The following is a 20,755-nucleotide window of genomic DNA, read 5'->3' on the forward strand; positions in this document are numbered from 1 at the left end:
TGATGGCATTGTGTTAGTTTTTATTTCATATTGTCTTTAATCATATGCCTGTATCAGCTAATAATTTAAAGCATATATTTATTTTCCTAAGATGTTAAACATGCTATATTGTTTGAGCACTTTTAAGAACCAAGTGTTCATTCATTCATTCATTCATTCATTCATTCATTCATTCATTCATTCATTCATTTTCTTTTCTGTCATCTACTAACTCCTCAAGATTTACTTTAAAACAGAGTTTTATTTATTTGCTTGTTAAAGTCAGTTAACTGTTCAGTGGAGTTTGAGCTGTCTCTGTTTGACTTGAAGGGTCTTTAAAACCAGAAGTGTCTTCTAGAATCTGCAGAGCCTCCACAAAACCATGATCCATCATTATAAAATGACCACAGCTTGACCCAGACAGGTCCCGTCTGCTTCTGAGGTGGCCGGCGTGAAACTCTGCCAGCCCACACTGGGACATAAAGATGTGTTTATCCTGATTAATGTACTTATTTATAGAACCCAAATGAAGACGCTGCACTCTGCTCAGATTGTTTATGTCACTGATTGTTTGTGGACCCGTGGGGGTGGAGCTGCATTAAAACATTTCCGAGTTCAGGCGATGCGTGCAGTCTGCATTGTCATCACCACTTATGCAGATTAATTACTGTAATTTCAGCCATGACCAGCCACCAACCTCTTAATGCTGTCTGACTCTCCTATAACACACATTGGCAGTGTTTCAAGTTGATTTATCAACATTTGTTTGCCAGTTTTTGATGTATTATCCTTTTTTTTCAGATTCCAATGCCTTACACTTACAGACATACATTTCTGAGATGTTCGAGTTTGAAACCATTAGCCTTGCTGTTGTGGTTGACCTCTGTTTTCCCTGCTGCTCTGTTCCTCTGAGCATGCTCACTGTTGCTTTGCTTGGCAATCAAGGTAACACTGATCACCTGATCCATAAACTACGTCCTTCCTCTGCTGCTTCTGCCCTGCTCTGCTCCTCACCTTCAGTTTAAGCCTGCATGGAATTTTGTTCAGTTCTTCTTCCCTAACCTTGTGTGTAAGTAGTCTTCCCTCATCACCTGTTTACTGTATTGAGTGACCCACTGCTAATGATTTGCAAATGAAGCAAATAACCAAGAATTGAAACATTTTAAAAGCAACTTACAAATTTAAGGATTTGTTTCTTGGTTGTAAAACACTGTTGTGAATAGATTTTTACTCATTAAAGATAAATTAATTTCAGTTTTATGGTTAATAAATCCTGAAATTTCTTTAATTATGTGCCTAAAAATGGAATAGCAAGATTTAATAATAACATAATTAGAATCAAATGTAAGACGTTAACACTACAGCACTACACTACAGCTCTTTTTTTGGTTTATTTTTTAGAGTCTTGGAGAAAATTAGTAAGGGGTCAGGGCAGGCTTCTCAAGATCCATCACCTCGTTTTACAGTTCTACTTGTTGATTGGCTGTCTCTTTATTTTGACTGGCTGAACACACCTGAGCAAGATCATCAGGAGCCATTAGTGCAGGGAGAGCTGGAAAACAGGGAAGCTGGTAGATCTTGAGGACCATGGATGGGCAGTCAGGTCCAGTGGCGCCTCCAGAGATTTTTCATGTCGGTGGCTGGTAGGGGCTACTTTAAATCTTGGGGTGGCACACAAAAAGCGTGAGCTTTATTTATAAAATTCATTCTACTAAACGTAGGAAAACAGCCTTTAGAAAACTAACTGAAAGTTAAATGCTTACTGATATATTTTGATTTATTGTGTTTCTATTTCATGCTAAGGTGTGTCTGCTTGGGGTGTTTGGCTCTTGACTGTGAGATATCTATAATGAACAAAAAGTCAGTTGTTCTGAAATAATAATACTAACACTCTTCCATGGTAATTATTTATTATATCTGTAGGAATTTTTTATTCAGACTAATAATCATGAAACAGTTTCATTATAAGGGCAACATAATTCTAACTTCACCTGTCGGTCCAGGAACAGGTCGAGCCCCTTTAGCCGAGTTTCTCTGACCAATGATGCTGACTGTTCCTCGTCTGATGCTGTCTCATGTTTGTCTTCCTCACTATCTTCTGTCATTAATGCTGACGGTGGATCATGCTGCTCTGTCTCATCTTCCTCCTCCTCACTACTCCTCTGTTGCACCATCTCTTTTGCTCCTTCTGCTGTACTTTTCTTCTTAAAATAAACTAAAATAAGAATGTAAACTTTCTCTTCATTCTCTGAAAATTGACATTCACAAGGATCAACTAAGGACTTTAGGTAACTCTGTGGAAACAGGTCAAACGCACATCAAAAAGCTGCAGTACCACAACAACAAGTACTCCAATTTTTTTTCTTTTTCTTACCAGTCCTCAAATTGTGCCGTGAAATGCGAGGCGTGTGTGACGGGGACATCTTTTTTTTTTCAGTACTAATAAAATGTCATTGCACATCCACCACTGCTGGTGATGGGGTGGTGCAATTGCATTTGTGCACCATACAGATCAGGTGATCTAAAGTACAGTAAACAGATTGTTAAAAGACAACACAAAATATTTAACAGATTTGAAAAGAATTGTAGCGTTTTGGGATGGGTGTCTGTGTGCGTACTGAAACCGGTGCTCGCGCTCCGTCACGAGATGCAGGAAGAGAGGGGGGACGGCGCGTGTGAGGGTGTGGAGCGCATACACGTGCTGTCAGTCGCCGTTTTGGAGTTGAAGAAAAAGTAATAAAAGTTCCTCTTGAAGAACTGAGACTGGTTCTTTGGTTGAACCCGCTCTGGAGGCTCTGATGGTTCGAACGCGGAAGTGAACACCGCAAGAAAATCAGCCTCACCGTCTTGTCCGTGTTCTTCATCCAGCAGCTCGTCTTTAGCTTTAGATGTCTGCGCATGCAAGGCAGCAGGGAGGGGAGGGGGTGTGGGCCGGTTTAGGTGATCAGAGCGACTTGCCGCCTGCAGGCTGTGCATTTGGGATGAAATGCTTAACTGATGCTACCACAGTTTATAGTGGTTAGTGGGGAGGCCACTTTGGTGGCCACTGGTGGCGCCACTGGTCAGGTCAGGATGTGTTTAGCAGGATTAAAGTAACATGTTTTTTCTTTTTTTGTCTGTTTTTTCACCTGACATTGAGAATCCTGATGAACACAAACCCAACTAGAAACAAATAATAACAAAAAAGGAGCATCTGGTTCTATATGCAGCAATGTTTATTAAATTGTTCTTTTTTGTGTGTGTCTTTAACGTAACACTGGTGGTGTTACTGTTCTGCAGCACCCTCAAGGGGTGGCTGTTTCCTGCAGAAAATGTTCAACATCTGTGTCCTGCAGACACACAGCCTCTAAGGTCCCAACCAAAATTAGTACAATTTGGCATTAACGGTGAGCAGATTAGAGCAGCATTTAAATTGAAATCCCTTCTCCTTTAACCCAGATGGTGCAGATGGTTCTGAACTCCACTTTTAGGATCTCTTTTTACAACCTCAACAACATTGTTTCCTCTTTGCAAAAAGTAAATTTAAGGGTACTGTAAGTATCCTTAGTCTTTACTAAAAGTGAGGCAGTATGCTTAAAGTTTACTGTCTATATACTATTGTAAACTTAAAATGTTTCAATGTAGTCTGTACTAATATTCAGTATACTTCCATGACAAAACGAACGTGGTCTATGGGAGACTTGCTACTATACTTGATGATATAAATGTCAAATGTACAACTTTTTACTAAAGGCCATGCTGTTTACCTCTTGTTTGTGCCCAATTTTTCTCTCTCGGTACACTGCTTGCCTCTTGTTCACCAGGAGCTTTCACAGAAATTCCTAAATCTTTTGTCATGAACATTATGTCTGCATTTGGTTATTGCAAGTTTAGGCTTTCATCCTATGTTTCATCTTTTGCAAAGGGGCTATGGTTTGTGTTCTCGTGACTGTCTGAGGAATTTTTTTCCTTTTTTTTACATTGAAGTCTGGTCTGGAGCTGGAGATGATTGTCAGCTTTCAGCTCATGATTTTCAGACGCTGGGTTCACAACAGCCTCCTGCTGCTTCCTGTGAGCAGGAGTTTCCTCAGAAGAGCAGCAAAGAAGAAATGCTTGATGTGAAGATGTGATCAGAGAGGAGATTTTTCTAACAGATTACACTATGACCCTAAGTTAACTTGCTCTTGTCTGGACTTTGGAGCAGCAGAAGTACTCAGTCCTTGCTAGACATAAAAAAAATAATAATAAAAAAAACAAAGTCATTAGAAACCTGTTCACCTTTTTGTTCATTGATCTCTGTAAAGCCAGACCATAAATGCTGAACTTGAACTGCTGACTGTATATGAGAACTGGACTATGGACTTCTAAGGAGAAATAAAAAGCTCCAACTCATTCATTTTGTCAGAATAACCTTTTTTTTTTACATGTTGTTCCTAATCAGTTTATTTTAGTTTCACTTTTTTTCTGTAGTGTAATTTATTAAAGTTCTAAACTAACCAATCAGTAGCCTCAAACATATGTGGATGTGACTCCCACGTCCAGCATTTGAGACTGAATGCTCCTGTGTACCAGCTTTCAAGTGGTAGCCACAGAAACGATAACTCGGACTGACATGGACCAATCACTGCTTTTTGATGACATCTGGCTCCAACATTGCTGCATCCACATTGTGAGAAAATGGCGACAGAATTGCCTTCATTTCATTGGAGCTGGAAGTAAATCCTTTTCGATGGGTGACGTCAAGCTCACTTGGTCCAGGTCTCTACACAGTCGATGGGTCCAACATGCTCAGCTAATCGTAATTTACAAGACATTGTTCTGTTTATGTCATCTCTTTTAAGGAAACCTCTTTTACATTTTTGAGTGCCAACACAAACCTTTATTTGTTCCTTAGCTGGATTCTAAATTGGTTTTCCCACTAAAGCTTTTTATATCTTTTTTCAGATCCGATTTTTATTTTTTATTTTTTTTGCTGGATATAATTAAACTGCCACAAACAAGTGAATCAGCGAAATCACTTTTTGACCACCAAAAGCACTTCACATCTAGCATGACAAAACTGATTCTTGTTCACTCCGTCCTCAGCAAGGCATGTTTAACCCTTGTGCTATCCTTGGCACTTTAACATTGGGAGTCCATGGATTACATGAAATCTTTCCACCTTTATCCACCTTTGTCATGGTAGGGAGAACACGTCAATGTGAGGGTGGGGTCATCTAAGATAGCACTAGGGTTAAGCAACGCCTTTCAGTGAAGGAGCTATGTAAATGCACATTTCAGGCTTTCGCCTTAGAAAATTTTGGGTTCACGTGTACGTACGCACTCTTCTAAGTCTGTTTTCATGCTCTACATAGAAAACTTGTGGCCATTAAACACGTGTTAAAAAGTTAAACTACTTTGAACTTAGGGGACTCTGATTTGGTGGTTACGGACGGTGTCCCTCTTTATTCACGAAAGTGCCAGGGCTTTTGAAAATTATGTTGATTAAAAATTAACATGGAGGAGACATTAATACTTGTGGTTTGAGCCCTGATGGAATTCTGACGCCAAGTCTTTCACATTTTGGAACAGAGCTGTGATTGAAAAAGCCTGGAGCAAGATTTGCAAAGCTTCAACATTTCCCACCAAGCCTCTTCCAACTGTAGGTGGCGGACGTGTTCTAGCATGGGGTAGCGACAGTCCAGTGTGAACATGGCTACAGACACATTCAGACTTCTTCATTTATGCTTTGTCTTATAGTATTTTTTTAGTTTTTCCACTTTCCATTTTTTTCCTTTTGCCAAACCACTGATCCCATAGTACAAATGAGGCATTTAGATTTCACAAATTGACACCAGCTCTGAGGAAGCCTGGGGAGGATTCCTGTCTTCTAGTCATTTTTTGTTTTTTGTTTTGTGTATCTACTTCAACTCTGAAATATTTCTCATTAGTCTGAAGACATCTCTTTTTTTCTATCTCTCTCTCTCTCTCTCTCTCTCTCTCTCTCTCTCTCGCAGTTTCCTGTCAAACAAGATTAAAACCAAAAGATAAAACCGTATTCAGGATGATTCTTAACAGACAATCATCATCCAAATATAGCAAGACAGGACCGACGAAATGAGAACTTTTAGTTGTGCAATTTGGTGAATTCAAACAGGATGCAAGTGGATTTACTTTCGTGTTATGTTTCTATTTTATCTGATTATTTTAGCTTTACTGACTTGTTTGGGAAAAGTTGAAATTAGATAAATTTTAACTTTTTTTTTAAATCTTGGTAGAGTTCACTCTGTGATGCAAAGATTAGGAAGACAAATTGTTTTGATGTAAAATGTTTCTTTTTTACTTGTATAGTCAATCGTTTGCTAAATGCAAAGCCTCAAAGGAGTGACTGGTGGGGGGGCTGGTTAGGCGTCCAATGATATGACGATGCTGGAAAGAGTTTTGTGTGTGATTAATGGATTAGAGGTGGCTGGAGATGCTGCTGTCATGTTGGATTATATGGAGAGACGAGCTTCACTGCTTCATCTCATAGATCATATCAGAGAAAACCTCTCACATTCCTGCCAATTTTCTGCTTCAGCGAGTTTGCGTCTCAAAGCGATCTGTTGGTGTGTGCATTTGTTTGTATGTGAAATGGGTCCGTAGGGTCTCTGGAGCACAGGTCCCCAAGGTTGCCATGGCTACGACGACTCTGACAGTTCCAGCCATGTTCGGGCTTCTTTTCAAGCATTTCATCTGTGACTCATGCTTGAAGTACTATATTTTGTGAGTTTGTAGAAGAATTCCTTTATTTTTTAAATGTGACAATAAGAGGTTGTGAAAGGCATACCAGACTGCAATGGACGTTAAATCCCAAGACTTAACAATGCCCTTTATGCTCTCTGTGGCATTTAGCATGAGGGGCAACCAAGATAAAATAAAGCAATTCAACAGAGAAATGAACTCTACTGGTGAAGATCTGACAAAAAATACTGTCCAAAGTATTCTCCTGCAGTGTTGAAGTGACATGATGTTGATGAAAGATTTTAGGCTTTTATTTTTTCACTTCTTTTGTTTGCTTTGGGGAGAACCCTGAGGATAAAAAACTATTATTAACTATATTAACTATTTGCTGGCAAAGATATCCTGCAGGGATAAATTAGTTCTTGTGTTATGATGTCACGGCGATCACTGACTGCTTTCTTGTGACTGCAACCTTGATCCATGTCCTCATCCCAGATTTAATCAATAAATTCATTTTATTTTATATTTTCCTATAAGGCTGCTCATTGTTGCATCTTTTCAAGATCCTAAATTAACTCTGCTGCTTTACTGCTTGCAAATCGAGTCGCCATGACAGCATCACTCGCCATCCCTCGGCACACAAAATTTAAGGTCCTTCTCAGTAGTTATCAAGATTTTTTAACCCCTCCAACCCTTACTTGTGCACTGATGGGATGCCTCATCTAGTCTGTGTGCCTGTCTCCTGTCTTTTGCCTGGTGAACCAGACTTGACCTCTTCCTGCCTGAATTAATTTTCATTTATCTAAAAAAATATTCTTCAGGTTTTTTTTAATCTCCATTCTAAGTGATGCTAAATTAAGTGGAGTCCTGAATGAAACGTTACTTTATCAATGAGTGAGATACGCCATGAAGGGGTTAAGATTAGACTTGAAAAAGTTATTTCTATGTCTCATTTTCTTGAATTACTCTGCCATCCAGATAATCTCCGAAACCGACTCATTTCTTACAATCAGTTTTAACTTTATATCAGGAGCACAGATTTAGTAGCAATGCGTGGATTGTATGCTTTGTAATTCACAAAAGTACCAACTTTTTGAAAATAATTTAACAGAGGTGGAATTAATACTTGTGGTTTGTGTCCGGCTGGAATTATGTGACACAAAGTCTTTCATATATTGCAAAGGAGCTGTGAAAGAAAAAGCCTGGAGCAAGATTTGCGAGATTCCCAACGCTTCCACATTTCACATCAAGGTAGACTCTCGCTACTATTGGGTGGCAAGAGTCCAGTGTAAATATTTTCTGCTAAAGCCGCATTCAAAAAAACAGCGTTTAGCGTAATCTTGAACGTGTAGCATAAGGCTGACAACCATGCTTACATGTGTTCCAACAAAACTATTATTCCTGTTGTGTGTTTATTTATTATAATGCAGAGTTCTTCACTATCAAAAGTAGATGACTTTATGAAATGGAGCAACATTTCTTCAAAAAGCCTCATTTAAGTTGGAGAAATGACCATTCTCTTGTTTGCACTGAGTTGCATCATTATTTTAGCTTTTCAACTTTGTTTACCATCAGCAAAGAGTCACAATGACAAGCCAAGCCTCGAGGTTTGTTAGGAAGTCATGGAGAGTTCTGATAAGTTTACAGGGTTCCTGAATACAAATCTGGATCAAAAAATGAGTCCTAAAACATTTAGCTTCCCATTGTCAATGTGTGTTATAAAGCGCTAACTTCCTGGAACAATCTAGACTATAATCTGCTAATCTAAAATGAAGACAATATCTTCCCTCCAAATTATTATTAGATTATTAAGTAGAGAGCTTCATGGAATGTGTTTCCATGACCGAGCAGCTGCATCCAAGCCACACATCACCAAGTGCAACACAAAGCGTTAGATCCAGTGGTGTAAAGGACTCTAGACCAATGGAGACACGTCCTCCAGAGTGATGAATCACACTTTTCCCATCTGGCAATCTGATAGACGAGTCTGTATTTGGAATTTTCCAGGAGAACAGTGCATTTCGGACTGCATTGTGCCGAGTGAAAGATTTGGTGGAGTTATGGTGTGGGGTTGTTTTTCAGGATTTGGGCTTGGTCCCTGAGTTCCAATAAAAGGAACTCTGAAAACTTCAGGATACCAAAAAATTTTGGACAATTCCCTGCTCCCAACCTTGAGGGAACAGTTTGGAGCGGGCCCCTTCGTCTTCCAACATGACTGTGCACCAGTGCACAAAGCAAGGTCCATAAAGACATGAGTGACAGTCTGGTGTGGATGAACTTGACTGGCCTGCACAGAGTCCTGACCTGAACCCCATTGAACACCGTTGGGATGAATTAGAGTGGAGAATGAGAGCCAGGCCTTCTCCACCGACATCAGTGTGTGACCTCACCAATGCACTTTTGGAAGAATGGTCAACACTTGCTATGAACACACTCATCAACCTTATGGACAGCCTTCCTTGAGGAGTTGAAGCTGTAATAGCTGCAAAAGGTAGACCATTAACATATTGAGCCGTATGGGTTATCAATAGGATGGCACTTAAAGCAGGTGTGCGAATACTTTTAGTAATACGGTGTAGATACCATGTTACAAACAGGTTTTAAAGTTAGTGTAAATAGAGTTAAAGTCTGACTGACTTATCTGACTCTTGTTTTGATTAATTCCCCTTTTAGTTTGGTTTGCCTTATATGGCAAATTTGAAAATAGACCATTCATACACTACAGTTTGGAGAACAAGATAATGAAAGTAAAAATGGCTTATTATTATTCAACATACCTTGAGATACAAATGATTAATTCTACTTTAAATATTGAACGTAATAAATGTGTATAATTGGTTTTATTTGATGATGTAAAGGATTTGAGTTGGTCTGCACATAACTTTCTGCTTTTCATTATTTGTTTGCTGCAGTCTTTTTGATCAGAGCAGATAGCTCTCTCATGTGAGGTTTTCACTCAAGATTTAATGAAGTCTTCTACTGAAACTCCTCATTATTTGAGGAAATGGATTTCCTGGTACTCCTGGTACCTCATTTCAGCTAAAAAAAAAGGGAGTGTACGTACACAAAAAAAGCCAAACAAACTAGCAACAATGCACAGGAAAGAGGTATCCAAATCTCATTCAATGTTATTTATTCTCATTTTAAAAGGACCCAGACTAATCTTGCTCCTCTCTAACAACACATTTTTACCTTTTTTCTTTGTGGATTTTTGGTTGCACAAACTGGGAATGGTACATGCAATTTTTCATGGTGATGAAGATGTGCTGTGTATCTGCGGTGCTGCAAGACTTCCCTTTACTTTGAGTATTGTAACTGGAGTTCTTTCTTTTTATTCAATACATGGTGAGGTTTTTTTCATTTGGGGTTTAGTTTGTTCCTGTCTGGTTGTCGTCTGGTTTACTTCAATCAACAAACAGGCTACAGAAAGTTCTCCTTAAAATATAGAAAACTGTCATGCTGAAACTGCCTGCTTATTCTGGAAAAACATATTTGTTGTTCTGAGTAATACAGCTTCTTCTGTGGAGATTGCTCCATTTATTTTATGCACAGACTTAGCTGTAATGCCAACACACACAAAGCTTCAAAAGTTTTTTGCCTTTTCAAATAAATGCAATTTTAGTTGCATGACAGGCATATTATTTTCAAGTTGGCTCCAATTGTTTACATTTAGAAATTCACGAGACATATTTTAAGAGGATTCTTAGTTTACCTTAAAATGGGAAGTTGCAGTTCATACAAAATAGACTATAAATTTTTTTTATTTTGTTTTTGTTCATCTTTGAATTTTTATCTTTTAATACAGCATGAACAGATTTATTATTTATTTATCTTTATAACTCAAGCACAGATATACTCATTACAATGACACCAGTAGACCAAGGCTCTTTTACATGATCTTGGTAAACACACTGAGGACATTAATAACTGGATGTGCCACAATTTACATCAATTAAACAAAAGCAAAACTGAGGTTATTGTCTTCGGGGCTAAAGAAGAAAAGCTTTAATCAATTTATCTACAAAACCTGTAAGGTGAAAGATTTGATGTATAGGCAGGACTTGGAAAAACAAGTTAATTCCTTCATCTTTAGTCGACTTGTCTGCTGTAACAGTGATTTTACAGGACTACCAAAAACATCTATAAGGAAACTGCAGCTTATTCCGAACTCTGCTGCCTGGGTTCCCACAAAGACCAAAAAAGTAGACCACTTCAGTCCAGTTCTGAGCTCTTTACACTGCTTGTCAGGCAGAGGATAGACTTTAAAGTTTTGTTGCTGGTTCATAAACCTTTGAATGGTTTAGCATCATAATAGATGACCAACCTGATCTGAAACCAGTCTTTTATCTTTTCCTAGAGTCAAAACCAAACATGGAGAAGCTGAATTCAGCTTTTATGCTTCACAGTTCTGGAACACACTTCCTGAAAAACTTTAGCTATGGATACACTTAGCATTGGGTGTTAGTTCACAATGTGATTTAGCCCGTTGCGTTCACACTAGATGAGTAGGGAGGGGCTGCTTCTTTTTTTTATTTTTGTTTATTGCTGTTCACACGTGTATGTCTGCCAACTACTGCTGGAAGAGGGTTGGAGCAAAATGGTACAAGTCTCGCAAATCTTGTTCCAGACTTCTTCTTTCACTGCTTTATTCTGATAAATGAAAGACTTTATGTCATCAGTTCCAGCTGGATGCAAACCGCAATTATTAATTTTTCCTCCATGATCAATTTTCAAACGGTTGTTAATTTCCGTGAATTAAAAGGAAGGCATTCATATGATACTGCCTAATTCAAGTCTCTGATTCGTGAAAAGCTCAACTGATTTAACTTTCAACGAGCGTTCAGTGGCCTCAAATTTTGTACGTAAGGGGGGGGGGGGGGTCTATATCGCGGTAATGTCATTCTTATCAAAGTGTCTTTAATAGAATCAAATAAACAGAAAAGTCTTTTATGATCTTTCATGTTTCTAACTCAGTGTTTTATCCAAGCCAGTTTGGAACACAGATCTGATATCTTGGCAATGGTAAATGTCTTTAGATGAGTGAAAATGGGTAATTTCCCAAATTTCCCACGGCACACCTGACCATATCTCACGGCACCACACCGGTTGAAAAACGCACTGCAATAACGCATACAGAACAACGGAGACATTACTATAAAGAGGTTGTTTTTGATGTGCTGAGTGGTAAAAGTCCTAAAGAAGTTCATCCTTGTGGGTCACAGTCAGCACTCACAAGCCAGCCCAGGTGAAACAACAGAGAAAGTGACGTGAAAGAAAAAACAAAGAGAAGGTAGTGAAGGTGACAGGGACTTGTAAAAAGCTTGGTGAACACTTTCTCTCTATGAAATGGAAATAGCTCTGTCAGGCTCTAGTGGTTGCATTAGTGACCCCCAAACCCCCCCCCCCCCAAGGGTCCCTGCTGGCAAACAAATTCCCTTTTCTGCCAAGTCACCCTTCTCAATATTATTCTGCTTTACCTTTTCCATTTGGAGCTCCTTGCTTGCTGTGAATCAATAGTTTTTCATGTCGAGGTGCCATTCAAATCCCGTCATTGTGTGGATGTGAAGACATTCTCTTGGAGCGACAGCGTGCGGTTCGCATGTGTGTGTGTCCTGTATTTGCACGGCCCATAAAAGCAGAACAGCAATTAACATAAACCCACACAATGAGCCGACAGGAAGAGGACGGCGACACGGTGTCCGGCCCTGGCACAGCCAGCCTCATTATCTTCTCATTTTGTCAGGGAAGCTGCTGATGGGATTGTTGGTGGAAACAGGGAGCCATGAAAACAGTCGGGAGGGGGGAAAAGGAGGAGGATTCAAAGATGATACAGAGGTGCCACCATCATACTAATTGAGGAGGAAAAATGATCCAGCATCGAAAAAGTACCAGAGCTGCACCGCAACTTCTGCGAGATTGCTCAGAAAGGAGGAGCAAACTGAAGAAGCAATACAGGCATAAGAGGAAAAAAGACTCTCAAAGTAAATGATAGGATTACAACGTTCCACACTTTAAAAAAAAAATAGATGCATATTTAATTACATGATGAGCACGAATGTCCACAAAACCTGTGTAAAAACCAAAACTTGTCAAATAATTCCTTCAGGGCACAAACTGCACTAATTCATTTCTTCTCCATGATCAATTTTCAGTTGCCCTTTCCGTGTTTTGAAAAGGACGCCACCCATACGTCACTAAACCCCAAAAATGCTCGTGGGAACTTAAAGAAGCCTGAAACACCCATTTATGCGCTTTTACATGGACTTTTCATTGTAAGTGGTGGCTTGAATGCATGTTGTTGAAGGCGTTGTGAACGCAGCTAAATAGTTTAAGTGAAGTTGTAAGAACAATTCAACAACAGAACATCTATAAAATTACATGGCACAGTCATACTTATACCTTTACCATGTTCATCAAATGGATATAAAGTTGACTTAAAGTACAAAAACTTGGAAAAAAATATCTTTTTTTTTATCCACTGTTGGTGGGAGAAAATTGCAAACAAAAAAAAAACAATGAGCAGAATGCTGTATCTAAAAAGAAACAAAAAAACATCAAAAAGCAACTATTTAAAGAAGTTGCACTTGTTGCTAGGCAACAGTGGAAAGAAAACTTTTGAGAGCAATAAGCATCTTTTCACTTTGTTAGAATTTTTACAGATTCCTCACAGAGAGCCAGAGGTTCATGTTGCGGCACCAGAAGAGATGTAGAGGCTGGTTTTTGTGAGATGCCCTGAAAGAGTTGCGTGCAGAACTATCAGGCACACAAGACTGCTCATCCGATTCTGTGCGGCACAGCCGAGCTTAAAAGGAAAAGAGAAGACAGTAAACTCTCCTTACTGCCACAAAAGATGCTGGGAAAAAAACTGTTCAATGATCCACTGGAATTACAGCTTTTTGCCAGAAGCAAAAAGACTGTGGATCTGAGTGTGAAAAATGGAGGAGGTGGTTCATGGGAGTCATAAAAAAGCTGGAAGTCTAGTTAAAATGTTCTCATTATTGCACAATTTTGATCCTGTGGATTAAGACCTCACTTCTGTGACCATAACGGGCAGCTTTCATAACTGATAATTATGTTAACACCTGTTTTAGGCTGCAAACTCTTTAACAGCGTATTCTGTATCAGTACAAATGACGGCATTATGCAAAGGTGTTCATCAGCTTTTTGTTATACTGATTCTACAACAATTTTTTCAAGGTGCCTTTTTTTGCCTTTTTTGGGGGGGGGGGGGTAAATGTACTTGATTTAGAGAAATGTTATTTGGGAAGACCACACAAATGCTTAATGTTTTTCAATTGGGTAAAGACCCACTCTGATGAAAATATTTTTTTTGTATGTTTTTAACAACAACTTGTTGCATTTTTCTAATGATTGAGGACATATATGAGGAAACTAAAGCTTAAAATTCAATATCTGAGTATTTCTTTATGTAACCCGGAAAAATGTCTTTGGGGAAAACTTGTGGGTGTGATGTTAAAGCTTCTACGACAAACCACAAGCTCCCTGCTGAATAGGTCACTAGGGCATGGCAAGAATTTTCCAATCCACTGCATGTTTTGTTTTTTTTAAATCAATTTGATAATAACTTTTTTCTTTTTTTTTTTTTTGGGGGGGGGGGGGGGGCATAAAGTCAGTGTCATCATCATGCAAGTTGTGACCATGTAAATAAGTCTCTCCAGACTTATTTACATGGTCTGGAGAGATGACAGTTATTGGTAAATAATACATTTTTTAATTTTTGTACTGTAATGCAGTTGTCATTTAAAAAATAAATAAAAAAACTCCACTACTCACCTATGGACATGAGCTCTGGATCATGCCCGAAAGAAATGCAAGTGGCGGAAGAGAGCTTCCTCTATAGCAGGGGTCGGGAACCTTTTTGGCCAAGAGAGCCATAAATGCCACATATTTTGAAATTTAATTTCGAAAGAGCCATACAATAATGTAGTGTCCTTTCCCCACTCTGAGGCACGGAGACTTAACCTCTTTTAAAGTTCTTTATTCCGATTACTGCAGACCGCAACAAACGCCCTTCAATTAATTCAGCAACTCCTGAATCTCTCCCGCCGACACGAGAGCGCTTCTCCCAACTTTATATTCCCCTGCTCCCGCTGCAGCCCTCCCATTTCCCTTATTCGGCCCATAGCTGAACCCCATTGGTCCAAACTACCTAACAACAGGCTGAGCGACAGAACTGAGGGCCAATCAGATCTCTGCTTGACGCGTTCAATGAACTCCAGAACTTTTAACGCGGCCCAACAGCCATCCAAGTCAGTCCGCGACAATTTGTTTAAAACTAAATATACAAATGAATGTGTGCATTTGATTTAATTTTAACATTTTTAAAGTAAAATAAGTCTGTGGATTCTTTTTAATAACATTGTTATTCTGTTGCTAATAAATGATGAGTATTTCTCGTGGTAGTTTTGCTGATGGTCTAGTCTGGTTGATACGTGGTGAGTTTCTGCTTCGTTCAGGCGTTGAGACTTTAAACGTCATCGTAGGTCTGAATGTTCTGTAGATGTGAGACAGACTGCTCACATGCAGACGGGGAGCCAAACACACACTCACACGCTGCAGTGAGTGATGGGAAGCGGGTTTTACGTTTTTACAATCCCTGCGCGATTCACCTGCTGCCTGTCCCCACAACACCTCAGCCCCACCCTCTGCTTTCTTCCTCACACATCACGTCCCCGCATCTGCGCGCTCTTTCTCAGAGACGGGAGCGCGCAGTTTTAGGCACGTCAATTCACAGGTTTCCAGCTGGTACAAACTCTGTGAAATAATAGATAATAGTAACTGATAGCGTTGGCGCAGATTTCTCTCTCTAAGCACTGCTACTACTGCGCGCCTCTGACATCGCATCGCGCCCGAGGACTGGTCTAATGAAGAAAAAAAAACTATAATTAAAGATTTGTCTGCGAGCCACATGTGACCATCAAAAGAGCCATATATGGCTCGCGAGCCATAGGTTCCCGACCCCTGCTCTATAGGGTGGCTGAGCGTTCCCTTAGAGACAGGTTAAGAAGCTGTCACTTGCAGAGAGCTTGGCGTAGAGTCGCTGCTCCTCCACATCGAGAGGAGCCAGTTGAGGTGGCTCGGGCATCTGGTCCAGACGCCTCCTGGACGTCTCCCTGGGGAGGTATTTTAAGCGTGTCCCACTGGGCGGAGGCCCCAGGGAAGACCCAGGACAAACTGGAGAGACTACGTCTCTCGGCTGGCCTGGGAGCATCTCAAGACCCCCCATCCCAGAGGAGCTCAGACTGCTGCCCCCACTACCTCGTTCCGGATGAGCGGAAGAAGATGGATGGATAAATAAAAAAAAATCTTTAGTAGGGTGGAAGAAGGATAATGTGGGGGAAAGAAGACCCCGGAAAATCCCAAACTTGCACATGGAGAACATGAAAACTCAGAAATCCGGTCAGTATTCAATCAGGGTCTCTTGCTGTGAGGCAACAGTGCTAAAAACCACACCACTGTCCTCTGACTGCAGTGAAGCAAATCTAATTTATAACTTAAAATTTCAATCAAATGCAAAAAAAAAACGTTCGGCTGTAAAACTAATATTGTCTTTCACTGCATTCAGGGGGGCTTCTAAAGTTTTTTTTTTTTTGAAGTATCTCTTCAGCTTCTGCTACTGGCCAAGACTAGGAACATCCACTTCATCATAGAAATTGCAGCTTTCTTCAAAATCAGAAACATTGGATGAATCAAAGAAAGGAGAATTAGGATCTGAATCTACTTCTTTATTTGATTTGGTCAGTTTTTTTAAGGGACTGTATAGAGATAACTTAATATTACAAAGGAAAATAGATTTTGAACCAGATCTACACGCTGCTTTCATCTACATTTGGTACACTTTGAAGTGTCCACTTTAGTTTTCAGTTTATATTGACAGAATTTGAACCCAGCTTGCTTGTAAAGAACCAAATGAGGTTTGACTTGTGGGACTTTTATTTAAGAACTAGAGCATTTCACTTTTTTTTTGGGGAAGAATTACAAAGAAAAGAAAACCAGCCTCTAACCCCAGAAAGCAGGAAAAGCTGATTTGCTTTGATCTTGTGGGTGGGAATCCTTTCACAGGGGACAGTGACAAGTATCCAGCCAGTCACTGTGTCATCTCTTTGAGTGCTTTCCCTTCCCAACAATGGAAGTCCTTTCTTTAAAAAAAGGACATACAAGCAATTATTTTTGCTTTTACTGTTTTCTGTGTGATCTAAATGAAAAACTCTGAACCATTTGTGTTTTTAAAAGTGTCTATATCATGCAAAATAAACTTTTTGAGCTTTTAAGTGTATTATAATGTTCATTTCTCAGTAACAACAACTCCAAAGCTGTATTTTGATACATTCATGCATGTCTGAGTAGTCCTCTAAAAGCCTACTCTGAGCACCAGCCCCTTCCATGCCATGAAAACAAGCGGGTTCTCACATTATGACATAGATAAGTGAGGAACACTCCCTTCCAGGAAGAGTCTGCACCGCCAGCCACGCCGACAGGCTAACACACACACATACTTTCTCTGTGGAGCTAGCAGTAATCGGCAAAAACTCTCATTTTATATGCACAATATGCACAATCAAAGTTCGGATGCCGTTCGTTTTCTTGGGCGAAACGCAAAAACGTTGCCGAGGCTGACTCTAGGCTGACGTTGTGAAATGGGTGGCAGCCACAAAGAACAAAAGCAAGTGCCTCAGAGATTGAGTCGTCTAACGTCTGGCTAGGATAATGGACTCACAAAAAAATAAAATATTGCAAATCACACTTTGGGATGTGGCAGGGTCTGGGAGGCTAACTGATGTACATAATGCATGTTGAGAAAAGTTGCTCCATACGTACTTTTACGATCTAAAATCACTATAGAAATGTCTTTGCTAGTCGCATATCTTTTTTGTTGTTGTTGTTAGCTCTAAACACTATAAAAAATCTTGGAGTCAGAAACCCTATCCCATTCAGTCATGCTAAAGAGAATCTAAAGCTGAATTAAACTGTTCATATTAAGTTTAGCTAGTTCTTAATACTGACACAATTTCAAACTGTTTGCTTTTGCTCCCTCCGCTCCAACCAAAACATCTTCAGACACTATTATTAATCAAATAACCAAAACCACCTTTGCTTCACAGTAGAGATGTAGTCACCTTGACTTAGTCCTCTGGTCTGACTGCAGAGGTAATTTCCTGTGACAGTCAGAATAATAAGCAAATGTGAGAAAATGGCTGGAAAAGGAGCCGGGCATAAAAAAAAATGCCTGAAGCAGAGTGAGAATTTACTTCCCAGATGTTTAAAGACCTCCCACGCATAAATCATGCCAACTTTCATCAGTCCATCTGTTGCACTGAAACGGAGCGGGTTTGTAAGCATGCTCCCTTTGTGTCAAACATGCATCCACCTTCAGCTGCATCTCCTCATGTAATGCCAGACAAACAATGTGAAGTTTTATCGCTGTTCCACAAAAGTAAGTTCCAGCGACGCTTCTTTCTGCAGCAGCTTGTCAAAAAGTGACTGATTGTTGGAGTCTGTTTTGTCAGTTTTTGGGGGGTTGGAGATACTTTGATGCAGACCAGCAAAAATTCCAGATTTCTGGAATTTTAAATCTATTAGTCATGTAGATTTTAATGCCCAGTCTGATGAAAATTGTGTTTTTGGTGTTTTTAACATGTTCTTGTTACATTTTTCTGAAGATGGAGGACATGAATTATTGACAGAAGACAGAAATTAGGTCAATAATAAGAATTATTGTGAATCAGGAAAAACGTTTATTTTGAAAGACCTTATTTTTTATGTCAAAAAAAGACAGGCCCTACTGCTCCACAAGGGGAAAGGGAGGGGGGACGGGGTTGCACTGCACCAACTGTCCCACTCAGACCGTGGAAGGGAATTTCTAAAGAAACATGCATAAATAAAGATACTTTTTAATGTTTTTTTTGTTTCCTCCAAGCTGCTTTCAAAGCCAAGCTGCGGAGGCTGTGGTAATTAATAATAGAGAGAAAGTCTTATTTTTGGATATCTATGTTGAAATCAACAAATCAATCAAAAAGTAGAAATGAAAAAGATGTTTCTTTTCATTACTTTTGTAAGAAGTTTGTCTCAGTGATTCACAGTCTGGTAAACAAAGCAGAAGGTTATATTTGTGAAAAACATAAACTTGAATGTTGCATCTGTTTTTTCTTTTATTAAACATGATCACATTTAAATGTTTGTTGTTCTGTTATGATTGATTTGTTGGATACAGGTCACCTTGGGCTAAGATAGATCTTAAAAGGACAGCAGGAGTTGGTGCTCTCCAAGGTGCTGAAATTTGAATTTGAGAGGAGAAAGGGGGGTCGCAGAGACGTTTCTACTCCCCCCCCCCCCCCCCCCCCCAAAACTGGAAAGCTTCAGTTTGAGATGTTTTTCATTTTCATATTGTGTTTGACTGATAAATGTTAATGTTGCTTTTATAATCTTGAGTTAAGGTTAAAAAAAAACAAAAAAAACTTGTGTGTTGTTTGCTCACTCATCAGTTTTGAATGATTCTTTTTTGCTTCACCATATTAAAAAAAACACTACAAACTTTGACAGCAGCATTACTATGTGCCTTAAGTTCAATACTCCACTATAGGTTTCCAGACTTGACTGGCAACCTATAGGGTAAATCCCATTTTTTGCCCAACAGTAGCTGAGATAGGCTCCAGCATCCCTGTGAACCCAATGATCAAGCAGGTTTAGCAATTAGATAGATTCCAGATTCCTTTGAACTCATCTCCTTTCTGGCTAAAACAAGATATCCTGTACCCTCTGTGATCAGGCTCTACGTTGGAGATCTTGTATTTCAGTTTGTAGTAGTGCAACTGTTTTTCTCTTTTGTTTTACTTGCAAATTTAAAAGTTTTGTCACCTGGTTTTGAAACACTTATTTAAAAGGTAGTCATGCTTACACCTTTCCCAGTTTTTGCATCCTGCATTTATTTGTGGAGTGTTTAGGGTCAGTTAGGGTGTGCAGTAGATTGCAGCTTTTGTGTTGTCACTTCTCAGTCATAGGGAGTTTAATTTTTCCTAAGATATAAAAAGAAAAAGAAAAAAAAAATCTTGGAGCTTAGTTTTATTTTCTCTTTCCTTTTTTTTTAAAATGGGCATCAGACTTTTTAACCCCTAAACTATAATATTCTAACATCGCCAGAGTTGTCATGGTGTCTGATTTATCTGTTCTAAGCGCTGAAAAAACATTTCGGCCTTCTGCGTTTAAAATTCTCGTGTTCTTGTGTTGCTACAAAGATTTGACATCAGTTTTCCATCTCTTCCTACAAAAATGAAATGGTGGACACCCACAAGGAGTGAAGGCTGGTGCCTCAGAGATCCAGTCATCTTACATCTGGAAAAGGAAGTATTTAATTAAAAAAAGTTTCTTTAGTGTGCCAAAGGTAATAAATTATCATATATCTGGATATAGTTTACTCTGAAAGGCTTAAGAAAAGCAAAAAACCTCCAATCATTTTATTACATATATTGGTTAGGTAGGGGTAAGCAGAAAAACAGACATAAGTCTTTGAAAATGTCAAAGGATTCCTGAATTTCCCCAGTACCATTTAGTTTCCATGATTTCATTCTTCTGGTTGTAGAACAAGGTGAAGATGGTGGACAATAGGCCCTCAAAGTCCAACATGCAATCTCTCCTCCTTCCCCTTTTTAAAGGTAAAGTGCTGCTTCAAATGGCCCCTGACTTACCTCATCTCTCTCAAGTTTTATTGTCTAGCTCTCATTCCAAGCATCTTTACCCTTTTCTGTTGGCCAATCAATCCTAATCTTGCTCCTTCTCCCATCGTTTCTCTTTGTGTTTTTCTGTTTCTCTCAGTAGAGGTGGAGGTCCCAGAGGCGGACTCCTGGAGATAAGGAGTTTTTGTGGTGAAGCATTTTCCCTGCACACCATCACTCCTGCCAGATTTTTCACCCCTCTCTGATTGAACCTACAGCGTAGACTGCAAATGACGAATTCTGCAAAAACACATTTGCAAAATGCGCATACACAGAAGTAAAACCTAACCATTTTTAAACTGAGATAAATGGGAGGCATGCTAGACTTGGACTGTCAAGAGTAAACTGTCTGTGTCTTTAGGGGG

At 39.4% G+C, this 20,755-nt stretch overlaps 1 long non-coding RNA gene across 1 annotated transcript; it reads left to right on the plus strand.

Moving 5' to 3' along the window:
- The first annotated feature begins 965 nt into the window (after positions 1-965).
- On the plus strand, positions 966-20,621 carry LOC144996346 (uncharacterized). The gene is made up of 3 exons (XR_013659336.1): positions 966-1,048; positions 20,258-20,330; positions 20,494-20,621. It is a non-coding gene; the product is annotated as an uncharacterized LOC144996346 (long non-coding RNA).
- Positions 20,622-20,755: the final 134 nt, after the last annotated feature.

Source organism: Oryzias latipes, chromosome 12 (genome assembly GCF_053564925.1).
Source record: "Oryzias latipes strain Hd-rR chromosome 12, Olatipes_Hd-rR_3.1".
Taxonomy (NCBI): domain Eukaryota; kingdom Metazoa; phylum Chordata; class Actinopteri; order Beloniformes; family Adrianichthyidae; genus Oryzias; species Oryzias latipes.